The 26,845-nt window shown below is 39.3% G+C and overlaps 1 protein-coding gene and 1 non-coding gene across 5 annotated transcripts in view; one reads left to right on the top strand and one right to left on the bottom strand.

The window, feature by feature from the left end:
* TMEM108 (transmembrane protein 108) overlaps window positions 1–26,845 on the top strand; it is a 335,235-nt gene that overhangs the window by 71,024 nt on the left and 237,366 nt on the right. Inside the window, exon 1 of one of the 4 annotated variants that reach the window (XM_057740287.1) lies at window positions 2,321–2,423. The exons of the other annotated variants lie outside the window; for them this stretch is intronic. The gene's annotated coding sequence lies outside the window, so the exon portion shown is untranslated. Of the gene's footprint in view, window positions 1–2,320; window positions 2,424–26,845 lie in introns of those variants that run through there. 4 annotated transcript variants of the gene reach the window in all.
* LOC130856173 (U6 spliceosomal RNA) lies at window positions 293–396 on the bottom strand. The gene has a single exon (XR_009054470.1). It is a non-coding gene; the product is annotated as a U6 spliceosomal RNA (small nuclear RNA).

A 26,845-nucleotide genomic window follows, 5' to 3' on the forward strand; every position in this document is an offset into this window, starting at 1 on the left:
TTGGCTATAATCTTTTCAGATATTTTCTCAGGTCCTTTCTCTTTGTCTTCTCCCTCTGGGACCCCTATAATGTGAATGTTGGTGTGTTTAATGTTGTCCTAGAGTTCTCTGTGACTGTCTTCATTTCTTTTCATTCTTTTTTCTTCTATTCTGCAGCAGTGGTTTTCGCCATTCTGTCTTCCAGCTCACTTGTTCATTCTTCTGCCTCAGTTATTTTGCTATTGATTCCTTCTGGTGTATATTTCATTCCAGTTTATCTCTGTTTGTTCTTTAAATCTTCTATCTCTTTGTTAAAAATATGGAACACTTCATGAATTTGCATGTCATCCTTGCACGGGGGCCATGCTAATCTCTGTGTCATTCCAATTTTGGTATATGTGCTGCTGAAGTGAGCACGTCTATTCCTTTTTTCTTTTCTTGTTCTCTTCCTTGGTTGTCTGACTTTCTTTAGTGGTTGCATTTATATTTATTTCTCTTTATCTTTTGTGTATTTACCATGGGTTTTTGCTTTGTGGTTACCGTGAGGCCTATATATAACAAATTACACTCTATTTTAAGTTGATAACAACTTAAGTGTATTCCCACTTTGCTGTGGGTAGAGTATTCTTGGTTGGAAGTTTCTTTCTTTCAGTACTTTGAATATATTGTGCCACTCCCTTCCAGCCTGCAAAGTTTGTGCTGAAAAAATCTGCTGATAGTCTTATGGGGGTTCCCTAGTCTATGGGGGTTTAGACTTCTGATGAAAGTCTAACATAAACATTTTTTAATGTCTTAATGTTCTTTCTGTGGTAAATACAGAATTGCATTTATTGTGGTTCTGTGCTGTAAGTATAAGTACAGAGGAGTTGTTGTTAATAACCCAGTCTCGATGCTTTTACCGAGCGTGTGCATTGATTTTCAGTTGCACACACTCTGCATGTTCATAGCCTGCCACCCTTCAACTTATCATTCTTGAAGGGATTAGACAAATAACACTGGTGATGTTTAGAAAGGATAAAATTAGAAAACATTATATACTTTTATAGAGCCTGTTTTTTCACCTATAAAAAGGTATGATAATGTTTTCATCACAGGAGCTAAATTAATATATGAAATGTATGTGAAGCTGCTTTGCAAATTATCAGCTACTTTATAAATTTATTTTATTATAAAGTGGAAATATCCTTTCACGTCCAATTTTTGTCACTTTGCCTTTCTGTTTATCTAGTAATCACATATATGTATAGGTAGCACTGAGAAGGTTGCTTTAAAATTACTTATTATATTGTTTTATTAATATGTATTATATTTACTGTTACATATTTTATTGTTTTACTACTATCTGAATGTTAGACTTCTATGTAGAATTTATTTATAGTTTGGCATCACTTAGTAATTATCCAGAGAGACAGACATGTGGTTTACAGTTACTTTTTTATGACTAGATCTATTAGTAAAGGAAGATAAGCCTCATCATGTCCATTACTCTTGTGTGGGTGCTGCAGTTAACTCATCCATGACTTTATAAATAACTAGACATGGATTCCCAATGTAAGAGTATTTGCTTCAGTTTTCTTACCTCAACCTTCTAGTTTTAGTTTGATCCAGTCTGAGAAAGGCCAAGTAAATCAAGGACAGAGCAGGGCTTCTTTGTGAGGATGGATTGAAAAAATGAGAATTTCAGCCTAGATAGATGCTTACCAATGGAGATATGTGATGTAATCAATAAAATGGTGAAGGGTTAGGATTTGTCCAATACCCCCAAAAGAGTCCTCTTTAAAACTATAAATAAGCATTAGACTTAGATTCCCCTATCTAGTTCATCTAGTATGAAACCTGGTAGTAATTTTTTTCTAATATTTTTCTGATTATAGCAGTAATATGTTAGTGGTAGGAAATCTAGAAAGTACAGTTGAGAGCAGCAGAGAAAGTAGAAACCCTATAATCCCACTTCATAGAGATCATTGTTGTTAATTATAACCACAATCACTGTAAATAGCCTTAAAAGCTTTGTTTTGTGTGTGTTTATACCTGTATCTAGGTATATATGTAGTTGTGTATATAACTTTTGATTTGCAAAATTGAAATCATAGTGGTTTCATTACTTTAATTCAAAATATTTCCTCATTGTCACGTGTATATGTGTGACATGGTCACTATTTAGGTGAGCCATAATTTATCTGTGCCCTACTTTTGGACATTTTAAGTTGGCTCCCAGTTTTTGCTCTTATATGTAGTGGAGGAATGAAAACAGCCTTATGTATTAAAATTGGTGTGAAATTTTCTGATTATTTTATGATGCACAGGACCTGAAATGGAGTAGCTGGGTCAAAGATACCTATAGTTTTAAGGATTTTTGAAACATATGCCAGATGTTGTCTGTGAGAGTGCAATGAGAGCTCCCATTGCCATACCACTTCACCACTGTCTTACCGGCTCACCAGGTACTGTTTACTTTATGCACTGACTGCAAATTATGTTCCTGTCACCATCCCAGCCTTAGTTAAAGCCTCATCATTTCCTCACAGGTTTACTTCAACAGCCTCTAGTCTTGACTCTCCAAAGTGTTCTCCATGTTTACAACATGATCTTTTTCAGCCAGGAATCTTATCACATCAATGGCTCCTTTACAAGCTGTATGTGAACCTACGTATCCCAGCATGTGCGCAGAGCTTGTGGTTGCATTGCCCCAACCTCTCTAGCCTCATATGCAGACACTTGCCCACTTATAGTCTTGCCTTCAGTCCTCCTAAATTGTGGTGGAAGCCTTCTGATCTGAGACATGATTTTTTAATAAAAAATATTGGTATAAAGGAGACTCAAAAATGATACATTAAAATTTTTTTATTTTACCTTAAAATATATGTTCACATTTGTTCAGCCATCTTTCGATGTAGGGCCAAAGCCTTTCTCTTGAACGTGGTTCCACTCATCAAAGTACCTCATCAGTTTTCTTGTGTAACCACACCAATAGTATATCACTTGGATTTCAGTTTGAGTTTCTTTCAAGTAGAATGAATAAAAGAGCAGAATCTTATAGGTTGTTGTTATTTCTCCCAGTCTTTTATGGCTATCTCACTCACTTGTAATTTGACAGTAATTTTTTGGCAGCTAGTCTTTTTGCATCTTTCCAAAAGATCCAGCCTAGTTTTCTTAGAAACAATAACTTTTTTGGTTCACACTCATATTTCATTGGCTTATATAATATTTAATTAAATTACACAGTATTTAATTAAATTAATTCGATTGTAAGTCCAAGCACAACTGGCAAACACATGTTGGGAACCAATGTAACTGACCCTTAGCAAGCATATCCCTCGTCTCGGGGAGGCATCAAGTGCCCTGGCCTACTGGAGAGAAGCCGTTGGTATTTGGCTTGAGTGTCAGTATGTCTTTCAGAGAGAATGGAGAGTGTAGTGTAAAAGTGTAAAAGTGAGTGAAAAGTTTTTCACTGACAATTTTTCACTGTGTTTACAGCTCCTTAAATAAGTCATAGTCTCTCCCTTCTTTATTTTTGGCCTGCTATTTGCTTTCCGATCCTTACAAATTGAATTCTGGTATCATGGCTTCTTCCAGAAAACTTTTCTTCATAGCCCCTCCCTTTCCAGCTAGTTGCTCCTCCTATCTGCTCACTTAGTGCCGTATGCTGTTGGTTAAAGTACCCCTATATTCACCTGTGAGCCCAGTGAGACCAGGGCCATGTCATTTATCTGATTCCATGGTCTTGCCTTTTCTAAAGTATCAGATAAATGAACTTGATTTTGTTTTTTCAGGAAGGTGGGACAAGCTGAAATATAAATACATATCCTCATTATTACGACACATTTAGTGTTTCTGAAATTTGAATAGGACTTATAATGTGTTTGTTTATAACCTCAGTAGCTGTTATTGAAATGATGGTGTATCTTAAACATCAAAGCAATGAAACTGGGTTAAGAAAAGCGAGATCACTTCAGGGACAACAGTATTTGTCCATAAACACCCCTCCATGCTGCTGTCAGAATCTCTGTTCTGGGCCAGTGCAGCATTTCTTTTTGACCTCTAAGTCCTAAGGGTGGCTCAGGGTGAGGATGCTGTGCAGCCCGTGGGTAAGAACATGAAGACTGGAGTCAGAGTGCCTGGGTTCACATCTCTGCCCTGCCTCTTACTCTGTGCCCTCGGACAAGTCAGGGCCTCACTTTTCTCGTCTATACAATGGAGAAAGTCATAACTTTTAAATGATCCATAGAAGCCACTTAGAGCTGCTTGGCACATTCTGTGCCTTCAAGATACATTAACAGTTGCTATTGCTATTATTGTGACACCAAAGAATTCATAAAAGTGATCCTATAAACAGTATAATTACGGGAGGATTTATAAAAATGCTTTCATAAATAGTAGCATCCCTTTTGCACACTCACTGCAAGGAATTCAAAGAGGAAATACTAGGTGGGTAGATATTTGAATCTGGAATCTACTGTTTATCAGCTGTAACAGTCGACTATTTTCTTAACATCTCTTAGTCTTCATTTCTGTACCTGTAAAAGAGAGATAATGACAGTGCAAGACTCAGAGGGTTATTATGGATATTAAATTATAGGATGCATGTAAAATATGGCTCTTGGAGGATAATAACTGCTTGATAAATGGTATCTATATCTGGCAGTTATAATCAGTCACAGACTTGGTATGCAAAATAGAACTTTGTTTATAACTGAATTTTCTCACCTCTTGAGCCTCCATTTTCTCTATTGGCAGGAAATGAAATCTTGCCAACTTAATGGTAAATTCAGAAACTTCCAGACACTCCCCCTCAATCTCCTTTTTTGAGTGAATACTCAGTTGTTTTGGAGTTCTTTCCTTCTGCCTTCAACTTTCCTTCTCCTTTAGGGTGAAGTTCTGGGGATTAGGTGTTATTCTGAAATCTGCAACACTTCAGATATAGGGTTTCCGCTGGTCTTTGGCTCTGCTGAGTGCACAGCTGAAAGTTTTCATTCTGCCTCCTAGCTGCAGACCCGGCTGATACCTCTGGTTCCGTGGAGGCTGGTGCACCTGCTTCATCTCTGATACTTTGAGGGAACTTCTTGGTTTTCTCCATCACCTCCCTGGAGAGCACAGACCCGTGCAGTGGCCCCCATGCATGTCCATGCTCTCCCTGGGCTGCCGTGGCTCTTCCATCCCTCCGGACCCTGCTGGGTGCTGACCTTCTCTCAGCTTCTGAACTCACCTGGAGTTTCTTTTGCTGTGTCCCCTGTTCCATGTGGGCTTGGCTCAGAGTGCAGATGGGGAGAGAAAGGCTCTCTTTCCTTCTCAGAAACCCACAGTGGTATTTAACTCTTACTCTTTGTGTTAGTTTTCTGTTGCTGCCATAACAAATCACTGGACATTTAGCAGCTCAAAATACCATGCATTTATTATCTTACAGTTGTGTAGGTTAGAAGTTTAGGGTGGCTTGGGTGACTTCTCACACTTGGGTTTCACAAGGCCAAAATCAAGGTTCACTTCAGGCTTACCATGTTTTTAGAAGAATCCAGTTTCTTGCCTTTGGAGGACTGAGATCCCCATTTCCTTGCTGAATCTCAGCTTCTTGTGGCTACCCACTTTCTATGGCTCATGGCTCCTTTCTTCCATCTTCAAGGCCAGCATTGGTAGGTTGAGTCCTCACATTTTGAATCTCTCCAACCTCCCCTTCTGTTTCATCTTTTCTGCCTTCCTTTTTCCATGTATCTCTCTGACTCCTCTGACTCAAGTGATTACATTGGACCCAGCCCGATAATATCCCTGTTTTAAGGTCAGCTGATGAGTAACCTTAATTCCATCTGTGAAGTCTCTTCAGAGCAGTTCCTAGATGAGTGGCTGGATTACTAGCCAGGGACAGGAAATCTTGGGGGAGGTACATGTATAGAATTCTGCCTGTAACATTCTTACCCCAAACCTCCCTTGACTCTCCTCTGTCAGTGGAGGGATAAACTGGCCAAGCATGTATTCCTCAAAAATCATTGCTTATCCTAGGAGCTCAGCTTTTGATATCTGAGAAATGTTCCAAAACGCCAAACAGTTTTCTCTGTCATAGGCTTCAAGATACTCTGGATGTCTAGAACGAAAAGTAACCTTTCTCTCTGTTATATCATGTGTATCCTATGGACAGTGTGTACTGAAAGGCCTCCCTGTTTCTTTGGATGGTGGTTAAAGGATAAAAGCATGCCAGTTTGGTTAATCAAACATTTATTGACTATTCTGTAGACAGTGATATGAGAGATCTGACCTCAGGGAATTTATAACCTAGTAGGGGTGGATTTCATTTAAATAAATACTTACAATAAATGCACAATGTGAGAAGAGTATGTAGGAATACACGTGGTGCTGTCAGAACCTGGAGGAGGAGGCTGGGACTTTCAATTGAGAGGTGAAGTTTAAGAAACAATGGCATATAGACAGGCCTAGAAGAAAAGTGGTGACTGAGAAATAAGTTTACATACTTGCAATCTGAAAAGTACTTTTCTATACTGAATTTCATTTAGTAATCACAGTTACTTTTTGCAGTAGGGATTGTAGTATTTGTGTTACAGATAGAGCAGGTAAGGCTGAGAAACTTGTTCAAAATCAGATTTCAGTCTTTGACTGACTGAGATCGAACGCAGTTTCACTAACTCTAGATCATATGCTCTTTTACTAACCACATTAAGATGAGCAGGAGGAGGAGGGGCAGACCACATGGCGAGGAGTGGGTAAGCAAAGGTAGTGAGGTGGCTAGTGTGGTGTGTACAGCAGCTAGCCTCCAGCAGCCTCCTATGACCCCCACCTACTGGTGTTGGCACCTTTGTATAATCCCCTGCCAAAGTGGATTGGACTGGCCTGTGTAAACAAGAGGATGTTGCAGAAATGATGATGTGTGATTTTGAGGCTAGGTCAGAACAGACCTTGTAGCTCGCAGCTGGCTTTCCTGAGTCTCCAGCTCTGAAAGGAAACAGTCGCCACGCCCTAAGAGACCAGCATCCCTTTGGGGAGGTCCACGTGGCAAGGCCACGGGAAGGCCACCTTGGCAGCAGGTTGTCCAGTCCCAGTCAAGCCTTCAGATGACTGCATCCCCATGGGAGACCTTGAACTAGAATCAGCCAGTTAAGCTGCTCTCAGATTCCTGACCCATAGAAACTGTGTGAGGTATTTATTGTTTTTTCAAGCCTCCAAGTTTTGGGCTAACTTGTTTCACAGTAATAGGTAACTAATACAGCACAGGTTTTAAGAGAGTAAATACTTAATCTTATTTAAATAATGTTGAACAGCTTGTAAAAAAAACTTTCCCTGTGGTCTAAGAACCTGAGTTTTTATTCTGCAAGCGTGAGGAAGACACTGAAGGGTTTTGAACAGCAGAGCGCTTAGAAAAATAGGCTATTGGAGGGTCTGTTACATATGGAATGTTCACAAATTAACTGACTTCCTTGCCATTTGGGCCTGGAAAGCAGCCCCTGAGGAATTAAACATCTTTCAAAGACTTCTGTCTTGTCTTCTTCTGTGTCTGAAAATCTTAAAATCTGTATCTGACTCTTTGAATCCTAGGAATCATATTTGATTTTAATTTTTCTAATTAATAGAGTGCTTCCTACTTCCAGCATTCCTACAAGGCTAGCATGAGCCCCTGAAAGACAAAATGTCTTGTCCTAAGAGTGTGCGAGAGGCAGATCTGTGGGTCACTACCAGAAGAAAGCGTACGTAGTGTGAGCATGTAGTGAATAGATTTCGGCCAAACACAAGTCACACCTGTGACTTATGATTCCTTTTATGTGATATCTCCATCAAAACTGGGAGAGTTTAGAGTGGTAATCTGACTATTTCTGAAGGGAATAACACAAATATTATAACCAAAAATATCCTTTGGAAACTTTTGTATTGTTATTAGACACAATGTATATCTGTTTGCTTAGTTTTCTGTGTAATGTGAGTATTTCTTTGTAATTATAAGAGTTACTGAATTTCTAAAACTCATAGCGGTTATGGCTGGAGAAATTAGAAATGCTGCCTGCCATTGCATGCGTTAATAATGAATAAGCCAGTAAGCGAGCCGGTGCCATAGGTATTGTTCAGTGTGTTTTATATTCTGTTTAATAATGGCAATTTTAATGTATTACTGTGACTTATGTCATCATCTTAACACCTTGCAGAAGGTGCAGCCTCCTGCCTACTAATCTAGACGGATCTTAGTTTGGGTACAACATTAGTATATGCTTGGGAACTGCAGTTTGTAGCTATTACAGATTTTCTTTTCAGGATTGGTACGTGGAGACAGCACTCCTTACAGAACCCTACAAGATAATGAAATCCACTAATTAATCACAAATCCTGTATTTTGGCTTCCATTGTAACTGTAACTCTTCTTCACCAAGCCCATTTGGCCCACTTTTTTTTTCTTTCTCCTTTTTCCCCCATCCATCTCTCAGAAGATTGGTGAAAATGCAATCAGATAAGCAACCAGATAAATGAAAAGGAAGAAAAGCAAGTGGCCTAGATGTTGTAAGAGCTACATAAACTCAAACTCTGGTAATTCTGGAGTTGATTGGAGTGTGGGGAGGGAGGATGGGGGGTGGGGTAAGTCACCAGATACAGTAGTTTGCCCTGTTTGAGCATGTAACCCCAACTTTAGACATTGGCAGGCAGGTTGACAAGCAGAAATAAGTAGTTGGTGCTGGGTATGTGACAGGAAGTATTTTCACATCAGTCCTTCCACTGTGGACCCTGTTTACACAATCCAATAGGTTATTTTTTTTTTCTTTTTCTACTCTCCTTTCATTCTAAGAGGATTACACCCTGCATTCCGTTCTGTCCACAAATCCTCCAGTACCATTTCGTCAGCATGTTTGTGACATTTTGGGTTGGATCAGGATTTGGCCATACCTGTAATGGTCTGGGGAGGTGGCAAGTGTTGTTGGGTGGCCAGAATAGCCAGAAGGTGGTGTGATTTCCTTGCTAAATTGTAGAACAGGGCCAGAGGGATGCTGGGATTCTTCTTTTATTCTTTTCAAAACTCTGATTTGAAACAGATACAAACTCCTGAACTTACTGAAGCAAAACTCTATCGCCTAAGGCTGTGGTTCTTAAATTTGAGTTACTAACCCAAAGACGCAGTCTTTCTGGTTCAGTGAGTATGAAATAACGCCTGATAATTTGCATTTCTAACAGTTTTCCAGGTGATACGGATGCTGCTGGTCCCTTTTTGGGAACTGCTGTCCTAAAGGTTCTTTCAACCTGGAGCAATTGGAAATCAGGCTACCGTCCCCCTGGGGTTTCTCAGTTCTCTCACTCCTTTGAGGCTAGCTTGGCTCTGCCCCACTGCTCCTTGGGTCTAGGGTCATGAGTGTGTGCTCATATCCTGTCCTTCAGACCCAGAGTGTCCCAGACAGCCAAGAACTCTGGGATGCCCAGCCATCTGAATTTCTGAACACAGTATAAAACCATATATTTGGTGCAGAAGTTGTGATCTCCCGTGATCCTAGGAACATTGTCATTTAATCTTGAAAATCACGCTCTAGGTGGGGAGTATTCTCACTTTTATCTGTGAGGAATTGGAAGTCAAGAAGTTGAAATTACTTGCCAGAAGTAAATGGCTGAACTGGTATTTGAACCCAGGGTTATGGCTTCAGTGCCTGATTTTCCTTCATCTAAGTCTCCTGGGTTCCATTTTGACCTCTTTCCTCATTTTTATGTAGCCAAGATTACAAAGATTCTCTTTAATTAGGATTTGAATTATGACTTACATATACATATGTGTATATTTATATATGTATGTGATTATATGTACACACACACATGCTCCTTTGCTTCATTTTTATTATTTTGCATGTGTTTTTAGTATAGTATATAATATCATCCTTGAAGCTGCCCTAAAGCAGTTTAGGAACAGGGCAAGGAATACATATATACCCCCAGGTCTAGTGAACTCATGCACATGCACCTTACTCATCCACACACACTGGCCTTTCTTCCATGCCTCACATTAAGTCTAAGAAAATCTGTCTCTTTGGTTGCCATTGACTTATATTAAGTTCCAGCCATGCCCTTGACCACTATCAGTAAATGGAGTTGAAACTACCTGCCTTTGCTGCTTGCCCTCCCTGCATTCTCCTCAGTACTTCACCATAAAGGAGGAGATTTAGGGCATCGTTTGGTTCTGGTGGGACACAGTTGGCAGGTCTGTATTGACAGATCCACTCTGTTGGAAAACAAGAACAAGCCCTGAGGGCTTTGAGAGTGTGTCTGCAGTGAGAGTTTATATACTTCGTCCACATTAATAGCAGTGCGGGTTTTTTTTTTTCTTTTCCTAAAGAAAACAGCTCTTTTTCCATTGAGGAGTGGAATGGGGGAACAAACCAAAAAACCCTCAAAATTCTGGCATGTGCTGTGGAAGGCCGTAGTGAACAAGAAGCTGGGTTACAGGAAGGATGGTGATAAAAAGGAAGAGTTGGTGGTCGTAGGTAACCCCAGGAATGAAATGACTGGGAAATACAGAATTACTTGTTTTTATTTTTAAGTTTACTTGTGGAAGTGGGTGTTGGAAAAGTTGCAGCTTGTTTATTGTAAGGGGTGGAAGGAGGGTTGTTTGACATCTGAAAGGAAATTATGACAGCAAATGTGGATGGGTGGTGTGTATAACTAGGTACCTGGTGGGTGTTAGAGGTACGTGTGTGCTTGCGGATGTACTTCAGTTCAGCTGTGTGTGGTTTTCTGCAATCTCCTAGTGCTTCTCATGGTTTAACTTGCTCACAAGCAAACACAAAATCTGCATCATGCTCAAATTGCTCCCTGGTATGTTAATTGTATTGAAACAAATTTGTGTTTTCGAACAAGCATTATAGCACAGCCGATGTTACACGTCATTTCTCAGAGGATCCCGTTTCCCTTGTTATTAGAACACTTGACTGCCATCTGTGAGATGAGGGGCATGTAAAGATGGCTCTTTTATACATATTTATTTCCTATCTCATAAAATTTTAGATAATATTAAAAAACATAGTGAGTAAAGTCTCTCTCCAGCGTCACAAAACAGATGTTAATTTTTTTTTTGGCCACGTAAAAATTTCCCATGTAGCAAAATGGCCTTGTTAAGATGATGTGTTGTCACCCCTTGCCCCATCCCACCATGACCTTTGAGCCAAGCCACGTGGGGCTGAGTCACTGATGACTGGTTGTTTCTCTGATAATTTTCTTTGACTGAGAGCCCAAAGAGGTACCTGTTGAAGTGGCTCTGTATTGGTTGGTGAAGTGTGTATATTCATTTGCTCTGGGTCTCAGGGCTTTTCCCAGGGTCTCATTTATTGATTTCAGGATATGGCTGTGTATATTAGATACTTCTTAGCAGATTCTGCATACACAATATTTGTGATGGTTAATTCTGGGGTATGCTGGGTGTTTTATCCTTTTCAGGTCCACCTTGGGGAAAAGAGAAAACCCACATGGAGAAAAAAGCAGCTTCACATCTTTGAGCCTGCATTTGCATGGGAGCCATGTCTGGGAAAAGCATAGATAAAACAATGTCTTTGGAAGAGTATCTGGTCATTTTCAACAGGTTCAATATCTCTCTTCCAATTAGATGTGGCAGCTGAATTCTCATGTGTTCATTCAAATTACAGAGAGATAAATGTTGCACCACTAACATAATTGATGGGAAAGGTAGTATCCATATAAACATGTAGGAAATTTAAAAAAATCTAGACATAGGAATAAACTACAAGGTCCGAGAATTTAGGGCTGGAAGGAAATGTGGAGAGAAAGGATATTTTTGTCCTGTGTTTCATCTTACAGTAAGGAATATGAGTCCCACAGAAGCAGCACAACTAGACAGGAGATCCTGGCTCATTATAACATAGTGGAGCCAGGACTTAAACACTAGGGTTCCTAGCTCTTCTCTTTGCACCATGGTACTGATTTTTGTAATTCCTTAAGTTCTGACCGCTTACTTAAGATTCCAGGTGGCCCTCATTCTGTTGCTGCTGCTCCCTTTAACCCTAGTATTTGTCACACGTGCTTGATTTGATTCCTCTGCTGCCCACTTCCATCTTATTTTATTTTTTAAAGCTGAGAAAAATGAGGGTTACTTGTATTCAGGCCACAGCTACCACTAGTTGCTTTACTTCTTTAGTTGACATCCTTTCTTATCTCAGTGGATAGAAATCTGAATAAGAATAATCCTTGTCCAAGGAGAACAAAAGTGCTAGCCTACTCCATAGGGAGGCCTATTTTCCAACATTCTGTTTCATCTAGTCAGTGATGTCCTCGGATGTGTTACTAGAGATGTGAAGACCTGGGAAAAACACTCCAGAAATTTTCAAGACAAAGATGGTTACCTCTGCAAGATATTTTTTTAAAACCAAATTGGAAAAAGATATATTATGAAAAATGCATAGAATGAAATACAATATTTCAGATATAAAGTGTTCATATGCTATGTGGCCTTTAACCCTGCAAAATGAATTCTTAAAAGCTTGTAATTGGAGGGCGTATATGAACGATTGTTTATGGTGTCAGTTTAGTACAATCTCCATACCCCAAGGACAAACTAATACTAAGCACTTACTGGGTATCAGGCACTATTCTGCACGGCTTATAGGAAATCATTCATTTAATCCTCAATACAACACCATGAGGAAAATGCCATCATTATTACTTCATTTTATGGGGAGAAACTGAGGTTCAAAAAAGTGGCTTGACTTGCCTAAACCATACACTAATAAGTTGAGGAGCTGGGATGCAAGCTTATACTTCTAGCAGAAATGAAGGAAGGAGCTAGAAGCATGTGCCTTAGTCGTGTTTCTCTCACTCATCAGGCACTTCAGGGCATCCATCCAAGCAGCTGTGTTCTCCATTAAAGGAGAATAAAAATAATACACAGTTTTCCTTTTCACAGATTTGTTGTGATAATCTAAGATGATAAGGGAGGGAAGTAGTGTTTAATGAGCATCTACTGTGAGCCAGGGACCATAGGGGTGGAGATGTTTCACATAACATCATTCGTTGCCGCCGTCCCTGCAGTCACTATTGTGTGGTTCTCAAACTCTGATGACTGCAGAGTCACTGCCATTTTTAGAAGATGGATTAACTGCAATCTGTTCTCATGTGTGGGTTTTCTTGTTGCCTCTCATGCCTGTCTTGTTCAACTGATTTCACTGGAGGCGTGAGATTATTTTTAAAGTGATGCATGTTATTTGTAGAAAATTTGGGCAAAGGATTTGAAAAGGCAGTTTAAGAGGAGGAAACGCTAGAGGCTACCAAGCATTGGAAAAGGTACTCCAAGTCACTAGTGATGAGAGAAATGCAAATTAAATCAATAATGATATGTATAGCATTTTAGAGAGCTCATTTATGCCCAGTGTTTCTCCTTCTGTGGGGACCTTCATGCATTGCTATTAGGAGATAGACTGATGCTGTCATTTTGGAGAGCCTGTGACACCACTTGTTCAGATTAGGCCCACTCATATCCCATGACCTAGCAGTTATACTCTTGGAGATGTATGAAAATGTCTCTGTTTTATATATATATGTGTGTATATATATATATATATATATATGCATATACACACACATATATACATAAATATGCATACATATACATACATATGTATATATGTATGTATGTATATGTAAAACACCATAATAGCACATAAGAGGGTATTCACACAAGGTTATTGTGATGGTGAGAGGTAGTTGGAGGTAAACTGGGTGTCCTCCACTAGGGAAGTGGTTAGTTCAAGTTTAGTTGAGTGAACATAAAGGAGTACTGTGCATCTGTTAGAAGCAATTGATTAGATGAACATTTATCAACATGACTGGACCTTAAGGGCATGGTGTCAAATGTAAAAAGTAAGAAAAATGAGATACAGTATAAAACCATTTCCCCAGGTTAAAATACATGCCCGCAAAATGATACTCATTTTGTAAGTGCACGAAATGAGTCTGTCTGCTTTCATGTTTTACACTCTTAGTAGACATGAAGGGAGGTACAAAAGAGGTAAACCCATCAGAGTGGTCATATGAGAGATGCGGAGAAGCGGGGAGATAAAAAGGGAAACAACAAATAAAGGAAAAGAGACTCTTACAACAGTGGTAATAATGTACCTAAACAGGATAACGGTTAACTCAACCCCCTGAAAAGGAAAAAAGTTAGAAAATACAAGTCAGAACAAAGCAAGAAAACACAGTCATGCATAATTCCATTTACAGATAACTGTTAAGACTTCAGTGTGCATTATTCTAGTATTTTATATGCATGTATGTGTATATGTATAGTTTATATATATCACACATATTTACTAAGTAAATGAAATGAGCTCTTTTTTTTTTTTGGTATCCTAGCTATGAAGAGGTACTAAGTGATCTCTAAAATGCCTTCCAATTCTGAGACACTCTCCCTTCAGGGTGAATACCACATCATCAGATTCAAATTTTAAACTCACTTGTGTTCAGCATAACCCAAAATATGTTTGCTAAACACTCTTAGTGTCACCATGAGATACTAGTGCATTCAAAGGAAAATATACCTGCATTTGCATTTAATTCAAATAGAACTCATTTTGGCTTGATTGCTAGAGATCATTTAAGTACCTTCAGACCATTTCACAGGCTGACAGTTTAAGGTTGGATCACAGTATCAGATGAGTGTTAATTCCAAATAGAACAAATGAGGTTAAAATTTGGTCTAATGTAGCAGGGAACCTTCCCATGTGAGTGACTGAATGGCTTTTAATAGGCTAGAGCTGAACACGTGGCTTGTGGGATCTCAGATCCCCAGCAAGGGATTGAACCCAGGCCACAGCAGTGACAGCACCGAATCCTAATTACTAGGCCACCAGGGAACTCCCTGAACAGTTTCGGATGACTGTTTAAAAACAAGTAAATTAGTGAATAATAGAGTTCTGAAGCTTTAGTCTCTGTTTTGTGTGTGGGCTGTGAGCAACCTTTAGTAATGAGTACATTCCTCTCTGCCAGAGACAAAAGCAGACAAAAGTCTATCTAGGCCTCTTACAGAACCCCACAGAAACCTCCCAAGGGAGACTCAGATCTCAGATCATTGCACTGGGAGCAATGATGGAGTGCCCATTGGCTGTCGTTGCTATGGTAACCATTGCTGACCTCACAGGTCCTTCCTAATGATATACTCCACAGGTTCACTTGTAGCATTTGCTGTGTGTGTGTATCTAGGTTTGTTTGTTTGCTTGTGGCTAAGTTATCATGTTTTACTTTGGATCCAAAGTCAGAAGGTAGCAGGCACCAATGCCTTGCCCCTAATGAATGCTAAATGAAGATTTGTGAGGCTAGATTCAGTGCCCTGGGTTTGGAAAAGAATCAAAGTTATGAGGAGTTTCACAGATCTCTGCGGTTCTCAAAGTGTAGTCCTGGAAATCCATGTTGCTGGCTACTTTCTCTCTTGAACAGTTCCAGCTGCTCATTACAGTAATCAGCAGACTTGTGAAGTTTGCAGCTCTGCAACCGGCAAAAGCCCCCCCACATAGCCAGGAGAGAGTAGCTATTTTAAAACTGCCCTTCTTTAGGATTTATCCTTAAGCTGTTCAGGGGGAGGGAGCAGCATGGACTTAGGCTACTGGCTACTCACCAGCAGGTTGCCTGGTCTCTGGGGGTTGGGTGATAGTGGTTCTCACAGCCAGCTGAGTATAAGCCCTTCTTTGGGTGCCATCCAGGTATGGGAATCACTCAGTGGTATAATATCAAGACTGTTTTGGTTTTTTTATAAATTTATTTATTTATTTTATTGGCTATGTTGGGTCTTTTTTGCTGTGCGCAGGCTTTCTTTTTTTAGTTGCAGAGAGTGGAGGCTGCTCTTCATTGTGATGCACAGGCTTCTCATTACCGTGGCTTCTCTTGTGGAGCATGGGCTCTAGGTGCGTGGGCTTCAGTAGTTGCAGCACATGGGCTCAATAGTTGTGGCTCACAGGCTCTAAAGCGCAGGCTCAATAGTTGTGGCACACGGGCTTAGTTGCTCCGCAGCATGTGGGATCTTCCTGGAGCAGGGATTGAACCCGTGTCCCCTGCATTGGCAGGCGGATTCTCAACTACGGCGCCACCTACGAAGCCCTCAAGACTGTTTGAAGACTTTCCAATCCTGAGGTTTTCCCAAACCTAAACTGATACTATAATTTTATCAGATTTTTGCTATTCCTCTGATGAAAACATGATCCCCCCCCCCCAATAGTGATATATTACTTATGGTTGTAGAATATCATGAGCCTTAAATGAAATCATTCATTCCAAAAAGAAGGGAAAGAGAACATCTGAAGTTTTGGAGGTCATTTAATTAAGCATTTGTGTTAAGTTTTGTGTTTGCAAAATATGTTTCAGTTGCCTCTCATTTACCCTACAAGTCTAACCACTCCTGCCCCCAGTGTACACGTCAACTTTACTAACAAGTAAACATTCACGACAGCAGGTAATTTTCTTTTAACATTGCCCCCAAACCATGTTTTTCACTAGCAGAGGAGAAGATGCAGATAAAACTGTGCTTGACATCTGAAAAGGAGCTGTTGCAGAACCTAATAAGGGCCTTGTGAAATCACAGTGATGCCGAGGGCCATGACTCCTTCTCCACCCAGGATTCTGCTTCCCCTGGATGTAAGAGATCGATGCCAGGGGCTGGCAGTTTACTTAAGGGTGTGTTTTGTTTGTTTGTTTGTTTGTTTTAAAAAAGCTTTGTTAAGTTCTAGGCAGTGTGGTGTGGGGCCATCACTGCAGACCAAGAGTGGGAGGATTGGACTCGACACTGGGCTCTATCATTTTCTGACAGTAGGGCCTTGATTGCGTCAGTAATCAAGGCCATACTGTCTCCTACTTGTAAAATGAAGACATCTGCCTTTTTTGTCTCACAGGTGGTTGCATCAAATGAGTAACAGGGATCATTCTTTGCAGCTTCTGGAGAGCTTTGGACATGTGCAAACTCCATTCACCAAGGTCTGATGATTCTACACAGGCTGCAAACAAGCATTTGCATATGTGCCTTTCCTGAGTCTAGGTTGTCAGGCTCCTTAGGCGCCTCAGTTTGAACAAGCTCTTGGAGTGTGTCCCAGAATACCAGATAAGAGAGGAAAGGAAAATAACATAGAAAAGAAGGCAAAAAGGGTAGGCACTCCCCTCCACCCACTCTCCCACCCCATTCAGCACACTGGTTTCATTCAGCAGTTCTTTTCTGCTTTGTATGCACGGACAGAGCCTCTTGTGATAACGTGCATGAATAGAGGAATATAAACACTCATTTAGAAATAAATTGAGATGTAGTTGGCTATAGCCATCTGACAAAGTCCTGGATTTCTCTTCAGCAGTGTCATCCATTTGTAGCCCATTAATTCATGGTCTTTAATAATTTTTTCGAGGTAAGTCTGAAGTTTACTTTGCTTTATCTATGAAGAAAGAACCCACTCAGCAAATGAATAGTGTAAATAAATTTGCTAGGAAACATATTAACCCACTTAAGAGAACAGGCTGTTTTCAAATGCCTTACTTGCATCTATTTGCATCCTAACTATGTACTGATTATGAGTGATTCTAGTCATTGAAGTAGTCCTACGAGGATTTCTACTTGGTAATATTTTATTACCACTTAATTTGAATTACTCTAATAAAACTCCACTTCTTTAAAACTCGTCCATAATTCAATATTGTCACTCAGATCTTCCTTCCATCAGTATGAATTTGTTGTAAGGTATTATTGTAATTAATTACATGCTTCTAAGTCCCTTGGAAGCTGTCTGGTACAATTACACCCTTTGAATAAGACTTTCAATTTCCCTTGGTTTCTTAAGATAAAATGTCTTGACACTTAAATGGCATTGTTACTTTTGAGTGCAGAGAGGAGTTGCCTATAGAAGCCAATTAGGGAGGTAGGTAATTAGTTATGTCCACTGTGACTGAATTCTAGTCCAAGTAGGAGGCCAACTTCTTTCCCTGAAAACTTGGCTAGATTTCTATAATTACAAAAGCAAACCTTTATTCATAAAACAATTTTTGCACTGTGCCTTACCTTCAGTGAACATTGAGTTAATACTTGATGAGTGAAGGTATGAGAATACATATGTCTTTGGGGTTCTCCTTTTTCTTGCATATAGGCTGTCTTAATATTGAGCAGTCTGTATTATGGTAGGAACTGCAAGAGGATTGTATTGAAAGCACTACTGTGTTCATCCCATCCCTCCATTTACCCATCTTTCAACTATTTGGGAGTAACCTACTATGGAACCAGTCAGACACAGAGAAGAGACAATCTCTGCCCCCATGCATATTATATTTGGTGTACAAGCCACTTAACCTTTAGTAGAGAGATTGGTAGTGTTTTGCTTCTCACTATACTCAGAGTTGCTGTGTACTTGGTCCAAGTCCTGTCCCAGCCATCCTTCCGTGGTTACTGTTTTGTGCCTGATTGGGCCACAAGCTCCAAGGTAGGTGCTATGGGCAACAGCTTATTCCTACTTTATGCTTGTGTCTCATGTTTTTCACTTTATGCTGCATTTATGCAACATCTAGGTACTCTCCAATACTAGGGATCTACAGATCTAACTAAATAAAGTAGCTTTGTACTAAAGGTTATAGTTAATATTTTTGAGCGTTTTCTCTGTCTATGCCAGACATTCTTCTAAGAACATCTCATATGTTCCCTCATTTAAGCCTCTGAGTATCCTTGAAGTAAGTGTTATTATTATTCCTATTTTACAGATAAGGAAACTAAGTCACACAGGAATATACTTGTATAAGACAGTTTCACAAAGGCAAACTCTAGCTCTCTTTAATAGTAAGACCATTTTGGCATCCCAGATGTTTTCAGATTGTTTCCATATGTTACCTCACTTGATCTGACACATCCATGGCCATTCATTTACATGGAGAAGTGAGGCAGATGAGGGTGAGTCTCTTCTTTCCACGGTTCTGTAGGTCAAGGACTGTCGTATTTAACCCAGGGCTTCTGAATCCTAGTCTAAGACTCTTCCTCCTTCTTTCTGATCAGAACTCTACTGAAGACTCTGGCCTCTCAGTTGTCATGGGAGATAATGAATCTTGGTGACTGTAAGCAGTTATTGGGAGAGCATTATAATGTAATGTGTTTCATATCCACACCGTTTAGCTGAGGATCTAGTCCCAGCTCTCAGCTTTTTTTCTTTCTGCTCCTTTGTTGGATTAATGTCTGGAACCTACCTTTAACAGCTCTAGAGTAAAAAGCCAGTTCTATGCCCAGGGAATCAATACTACTTGGGAAATAAATCACATAGTTTGCTCTAGCTAAAAGGAAAAAACTCCCACAAATTTATCTGTCATTTTGATTTGTTCTTTCATCCTTTGTAGTGCATTTTCAGGGTCTCAGAGAAGCTGCTCTATGAAGGTGCTTGTTGAAGCATCTTGTTTTACATATGATCAAAAATGGAGAGAGCACTTCTTTTGACAGGAAACTTCACTTCTTGTTACTGAAAACCGTCACAACAGTCATTATGTCTGGCTTTCAGAGACTTCCTGGAGTTAGGAGAACAATAGACAGTTAAAATGGCAGTGTCAAGAACATTCTGGGGTTTTATGAGTACCATGGGAGATTTCTTTCTCTTGAGTTTGTAAGAAAAAGGTAGGAATATTTGGGAGCCTGGAATAATGTGGAAATGAATTTTAATGCTATATTTTTTTTAAATGGAGTGTTCTTTCTAACCTTTGGAAGTTGAAAAATTTAATTTTATACCATGGTTCTCATTTTCTTGTTACTGAGTTGACTACGGGGAATTTCTCTTCAGCTGTCCCTCTCTGCATTTTAAATACTCTCCCCAAAAAAGACACATTTTCAGCTTTCTGACTTTTTATTTGATTAAACATCAGAGTTCTTGGATCCAGTTTATTGGTTCTTAATTTTTATATGTTTGGGGCTCCTGAGGCTGATGATTTCTAATTTAGCAGCAGGAGTTTCTGTTTCCTCCCCTCCTCCAACTCCAAAAAAACAAACAAAAAAGCATTAGGAAGAGATGTTTATTTTGGCTTATTTTTTATGTATTGTAGTGTTTTTCACAAATTTTACCTTAATTTACATAGCTGTAATATGATTTTTTAATTTCCAATCTTTTTGACATATTTACCATGTTCAGCACATTAAAAGTACAGGCTTTGTAAACAATTTATGTGAGCTGCTGCTTCCACTTACGTAGTTTCTCACCACAACATTTGTGGATGGTTTAAGAGACTCCGATATTAGTTACACGGTATACCTGAATGGTAAAAATAACTTGCTGGCTTTATTTTTTTAAAAAACTAATAATATGAAAGCAATTATGAATTATTAACACATTAAAAATATGAGTAAGACTTACTTTGTTTTAAATTAATCAGTATTTTAAAAGGCTGTAGAGTGAAAATGTCTTCCTACCTATTCTCTGATTCCTAAGTATCATTATTTAAAGATGACTAGTGTTAAAGTTTCTGCACATCCTTCCAGAAATGATCTAATGTTCTATTCATCTACACACACACACACACACACACACAAATATACATACAGACACCTAACACACATCTATACTTACATATATGTATATGGAAACATATATGGATTCTGTTGTACAATGTTTTTCTTAGCAGTATATCTTAGATATCTGCCTGTATCAGTATATATAGATCTACCTCACGTTAATGATTGTATAGTATTCCAGTGTGGTGGCATGTCATAATTTAACTTACCTTCTATTTATCAACATTTGGGTTGTTTCCAGATTTATCTTGTTGCAAACAATGATGCAATATCTTTGGACATATCTTTTCGCATTTTTTGGTAAACATATTTGTACGATACATTCAAAGCAGGGGAATTACTAGTGAAAGTGTGTGCATTTTTAGTGTCACTAAATAGTGCCAAATTGTCCTCCAGAATTACTGTATCAATTTATATACTTCCACCAACAGTGTATAATATGTTTCACTTCAGTAAATGCTCACTGAGTACTTAATATGGATCTTCACTGAAATAGGATCTCGGGATCAAAAATTGTCCTGGTCAAGTCATGAAAGTGAATAAAAAGCATCTACCGGGTCAACTTTTGGTTTTTCCTGGCTTAAATTGGCAACTCCCCCCTTCTGCATCAGTGACCTTGCTTTCCTTATGGAAGGCAGTAGCTTTTGTTTTCCTCCAGGACTTTCTTTGACAATCTTGTCAGCTGCTTTTAGGAGCTAGGATCCACTGTTGGCCTCTGTTCTGAAGGGGTTACCAGGTAAGCACAGAATTCTATCAGCAGAACAGCACAAAGGCAGGAGAAACACAGTTTATTCATTGTTGAAACTCCTTCACCTCTTTGGGTTCTCAGAGAAAGTATTTCACTTTAGGGCACTCAAATTATGCTATAGACACTGACTGTATCTTCAGAATTCATTGAGGGGTAAACTGTGGATAGCAGCATCAGTCATTTGGGACCACATTGGTTTCTGATACCAAAATTACCTAAATAAGTAAAATATAATCTGTAAGTTAAAATATCTGGTGGCTAGTCTGTTAAGTAAATCAATAAATCAATAGGAGGGTCCTAAGTACACAACATAATGGATGGATAAACCTGGTTTTCTGGATAGAGGCAAATATACTGGTAATTCAACTTTTATAGCTGAGAATGAGCGAGATAGCCAGTTCTCTAAGAATTGAAATTTCCCTGGAGCTAGCCCAGAGTGAGTGCCTCAGAGCTGCTCACTCTTGGGCCATTGCCTTGAGCCTGTGGGTAAAACCCCTGGAGCAAGAGGAGGCTGCAGTTTGCCCAGCAGCTGTGTATGCTCCAGCCTGGTACCCAGCGAGGCTGACTTGGCAGCTGCTCTTTCCACAGCCAACCCACCAGCCCCTGAGTGTGTTCTAAAAGATAAAGAGAAAAAAAGTAAGCCCCTTTAGAGAGGCTGGAACGGGCTAGTAGTTGCTAGGCAAGTTAAAGTAATTCAGTGTCCTTGCCAAATGTCTGCCATGCAAATAGGGAACTTTCAGGGAAGGGGAGTGAGATAGTGGGGCATGTTGGTTGCCATAGGAATGTTTCCTTGACTGGAACAAAACCACAGAGTGGAGAGAGCAAGACGACTGCATCGGTGGTTCTTTCTGCTTGGGAATGGGAGCCCAGAGTGGGCAGTGGAGCAGAGGTAAGCCACGGAGAGGAAGGGGCTAAACCCAAGAAATGTTCTCTAAGGCTAAGGGTGTGGGAAAGGTAGAAGGATGGTGCATCCTGTGAAGGGAGGAAGGGCCCCAGCAGATAAGACCCTAGATGCCCTGTGAAACTAATGGTCTCTGAAGCTAAAAACGAGCGGGGAGTAAGAATAGTTTAACCTAGGAATATTACTTGATAAACTCATGCTATGCTGCAGATATGAGACTTGGAGAAATTACAATCTAGAATTAAGTCAGGGAGAATTCTGATTAGACTCTGGAATAAACCCAGGTTTAAATTAGATGTACATTTAAAATAGCAAAATTTAGTGGGAAGAGATACTTAATTTGATGATTTTTTTATTTATATAAATATTGTGCTAGATTATGTCTATTTTAATTCATAAGACAAAGGTAGTGATTAAAGATTTGTTAATTAATTATGCTGCTGTATTTATCAAGTTCTGTTTTTATAGGGGGAAAAACAAAGTTGACGAAGTTGTGTGCTACTGGTATCAAACCTTAAAGAGACCCTCTGAGATGGGCTTACTGCTCTGTTAATAAGCACTTTACACATCTTGTGGCAGTTTCCAGAACGATAGCTCAGGGTCCAAGCAGAAATAAGCAGCTTTTAGCTTTTTCAAATGTTGAATCTTGAATGTGCTGTTTAACGCTCTGTGATTGATCAATTACCAGCTCTTAAAATGGATGTGAGAGCTAATCCTTACCTCTCTGGAATGTTGTAAGCATGGATGCTACTGTCATTGAATACAGTTTCTGGGGGTTGTAGAAGACCCCGAGGTGCCTGTGATGATATTGACAGACTTAGTTTGTCATAGTGATTTAGGTCAAAGATTTTCTGGGGTTTTTTTCAGGTTAAAATCTTAAGGGGAACTTTCTTTAGCTGATAAAGTTTTGCTTGTACATGTGAAGTATATATAATTATTATCATTTGCCATATATTTGTGTTCAGAGGATGTTTTAAGTAGTTTCTTCTTTAGAATATATGTATGTATATATGCTGGGATTGTATATAATTGTTTCTTTACTTTTAATGTTTCTTTTTTGGGTCATGTAAAAGAAGACTAATAGAATGTGATATTTATTATCAAATATTTGAATTATAGGGATACATAAATACAAAGGATGCCATACAACCCAGATTAGGGGTTACTGTGTTCTGTTTCAGAGCGCACTCCCTTCATCAGTATTTTGGTCTGCAATTTTAGTATCATTTTTACTTTAATTGATCAGATACTGGTTGATTGACACAAATTAACCTGAGGCAAATTTATAAACCAAATGTCAAATTTTAATTTACTGGGAGAGTGTAATTAGAAAGACTGTCTTTGGACTCTTCACATGGTATAACCTTTCCCTAGTTTGATCTTGATAAAGAAGCCAAAATATATACTGGTTATAATGTTTTTTTTAAAAAATGATGTTCTTATCTAGACCTTCTAGAATCTAAGCAGCACTGTCTAATAAAAATATTATGTGAACCTCAAATACAAGCCTTCTATGTAATTTTAAATCTACTAGTAGCCACTTAAGAGTACAAGGAAACAGGTAAAATTAATTTTAATATATTTAACCAAATGCATACCAAAATTACCATTTTTAACAGTAATTAATATAATTATTAATGAGATATTTTGCATTTTTTCATATTAAGTCTTGAAATCCAGTGTATATTTTCACTTATAACACATCTAAGTTTGGACAGTAAATTTTCACAGAAAACACATGATCTGTATTTAGATTAAAATTTACAGTTGAATAGGGAGATCAACTTGATGATGGGTGATGACCTAGAGGGCTGAGATAGGGAGGGGTGGAAAGGAGTGTCGGGAGGGAGGGGATATGGGGATATATGTATAAATACTGCTGATTCAGTTTGTTGTACAGCAAAAACTGGCACAACAGTGGAAAGCAATTATATTCCAATAAAGAGCTTAAAAAAAAATTTACAGTTGAAAAGGTGGATTCACATACCCAAATCATTCCAAACATGCATATCAATTTTCCAATAACTGAATCAGTGTCCATTTCTAAATTTAATTTAACTAAAGTTAAATAAAATTTAAAATAAAATTCTGTTCCTCTGTCTCACTAGCCATGTTTCAAGCACTCTGGCCACATGTGGCTAGAGTGGCTGCCAAATTGGACAGCGTAGAGGACTGCTTTTCTCCAGCTTCCTTTCTTCACTCCCACATACCTCAGGTTGTGAGACCTGTCTGAGAACTCTAATGGAGAGAGAATCTCACTTTATAAGCATGGCACTACAGACAAAGAGTTTACATTCTTGAAAGGAAATTTCCATTCAAACTATCAATATATTAGAACCTGACAGGGAGTTATCTGTCTGCTTGACTCTATTATCTCCACCCTTGCTCCCAAATATACCCTCATTGTGTTTCCAACAGATTAAAACATGCAAACATTGATGGTGTGCCTCCTTTAGGCTCCTCTGGTCTTGTCCTCCATGCTGGCTCGTTTCCATTGCATCAGTGTATTTCCTGGTTATAGGCCCTCCTTTATCTTTCTCATTGTTTCATTCTCCACATTTGGCTCTAATTTCTGTTTTAGTGAAGGATTCAAATGTTCAGATTCCAGTTTAGTTCTTAATTAAGGTTGTAATGTTTGATTTATATTAATTTGAATAAGGAACTCTTCCTCCTCTGCCCCTTGCTCCAGACTTCTAGAGTGCCTGGGCCAAGAAATCTCATTCTCCCCTCTACCCACGAAAGTATTTTTCTTTGGGCAAATCAAGGTTCTTCAGTACAGTCACCTGTGGTTAGACCTGTTAACCTTTAAGGACCTCTCTTTTTCCCTAGACAGGAGGAATTAAGAAATATATAGATAGGCAGGAAGGTAGGTAATGACTTGGAAGATAAAGACCCTCTTTAGCCTTGCCAGAATTTTTTGCCCTGCACCTTGCTTGGTACATAGCATGATAGAACCCATCACCAGGTAGTTATAGACCACAGAGTTCATCATTTCCTGTTGGATACCTGCCACTTTTGAGGGACATTATTGATGACAGTGTTGAAATTCACCCTTCGTGTTCTGGAACATAAAAAGTGAGAAGTGCTTACAGAGCCTTTCCAGGTCTATGGGAAAATGTGTTATCCAAGACAGTAACAAGTCCTCCCTTGGCAAGAAAGCCAGCTCAGAAATGCAGCCTGTTGAGTCATTTTGAACTGTTTTGAGTAGGAATGCACATTGTACCTCTTCCTCATTACCATCAGAATCAAGTAATTTTTAAATAGAACTTTGTGGAATGATAATCAGTGACAGCAGGAAAACCTTGGATGCCAATCCCTAGTCTGTGAGATGTGAAGGGCGTGACATCAGGAAAGCCAATACTTGCTCTGGGCCTCACTTCTCACTTGTCAAATGAGAGTGTTAGACCAGGTGGTCTTGCAGTCCCTCTTAGCCATCACATGTTTTGATCATCTTGGATAATCCTACAGCTTCCCAGATGAAGAACCAGAGGCCTGCAAAGTTACTTCCTGAGATCATGTAGCAAGTAGGAGGCAGGTCTCTGGTTGTCAATCACATGCTTTCCGCACCCCAGGAGCCTCTTCTTGCACTCAGAGGCTGAGCATGAACCAGATGAAGGTATCCAGAAGAATGATGGGTTCTGTCTTTCCCCATAACATCATTCATTTTTGTCTGCTCATATTTTGAGCCTGCTGGCCAAAACCTCTAAAACCCCTGAGTTGTCTGTGTTTTTGCCACCTTCAGTAATTCAGCTCAGGCATCTCTATGGCATTAAGTCCTCCAGTGACTTCTAAACGAAAAAATATATATCAGTTCTTTGTTGCTGAAGATGCATGATAACAAAGGGAAAAGCAGCAGCTGGAATGCAGGGTTAACTTTGCTCAAATATTTACCACTTAAACAACAACTAAAACAAAACAAAGCAGAACAGAGGGCCGCAGTGCTCCTGTTGAAGTTCCCAGTATGGGCTGGAGGCCTACTTCCGAGTGTTGGAGCAGCATTCACAGGTAGGAAGTTGAGCCTGGCTTTCTCTGGAGGGCTGCTTTTAGCTAGGCAAACCCAGGGCCTTTATAATCCTTTAGTCTGGCATTCAGTTTTAAAAAGAAACCAAACAGAGGTGTCAAGGAAAGGAAACTTATTGAGCCCATTAGGTGTACGAGGCGTGCTAAGTATTTTTATATATTGGCTCATTTAATTCTATAACCACCCTACAAGACAGGTATTATTTCCATTGTATAAATCAATAAAAGTACTCAGAAAAGTTATGTAGCTTGCCTAGGGTCACATAGTAAGTGATCAGGGATCTTATTTGGCTCTAATACCTGATTACTTCTTTACTAATTCCACTAACATCCAATAGCAGTCATTTCACTTTGGTTCCACTGAGTTTGAGGAGGACACCTGATGCTATGCTGAAGATACCAACATAAATAGACCAAAATGAAAGGGAGATACAGTAATGGAGTAAATTTCACTTAAAAGCAGAGGGGGTTAACCTGCATCTCAGAGATCCTTTGAAGATATTTAAAGCAAAAATATTGAAGAATTTTTTTAAGTAATAGATTTATAAAGATACCCACTAATCAGCATCATTGATCAGTGGCAAAAGGTGTAACCCTAAATCAGATTTAACTTTCAGAGGTGGTGCTTGCTGCTTTTTGGGTGAAATACCATGCCATCATTTTGATTTTTAAGAAGCTGTGTTGTTTGGGTTGGTGGTTCTCAGTCTCTTATCCTTTGTGTACATGAGAGGGT

Source organism: Hippopotamus amphibius, chromosome 6 (genome assembly GCF_030028045.1).
Source record: "Hippopotamus amphibius kiboko isolate mHipAmp2 chromosome 6, mHipAmp2.hap2, whole genome shotgun sequence".
Lineage (NCBI taxonomy): Eukaryota > Metazoa > Chordata > Mammalia > Artiodactyla > Hippopotamidae > Hippopotamus > Hippopotamus amphibius.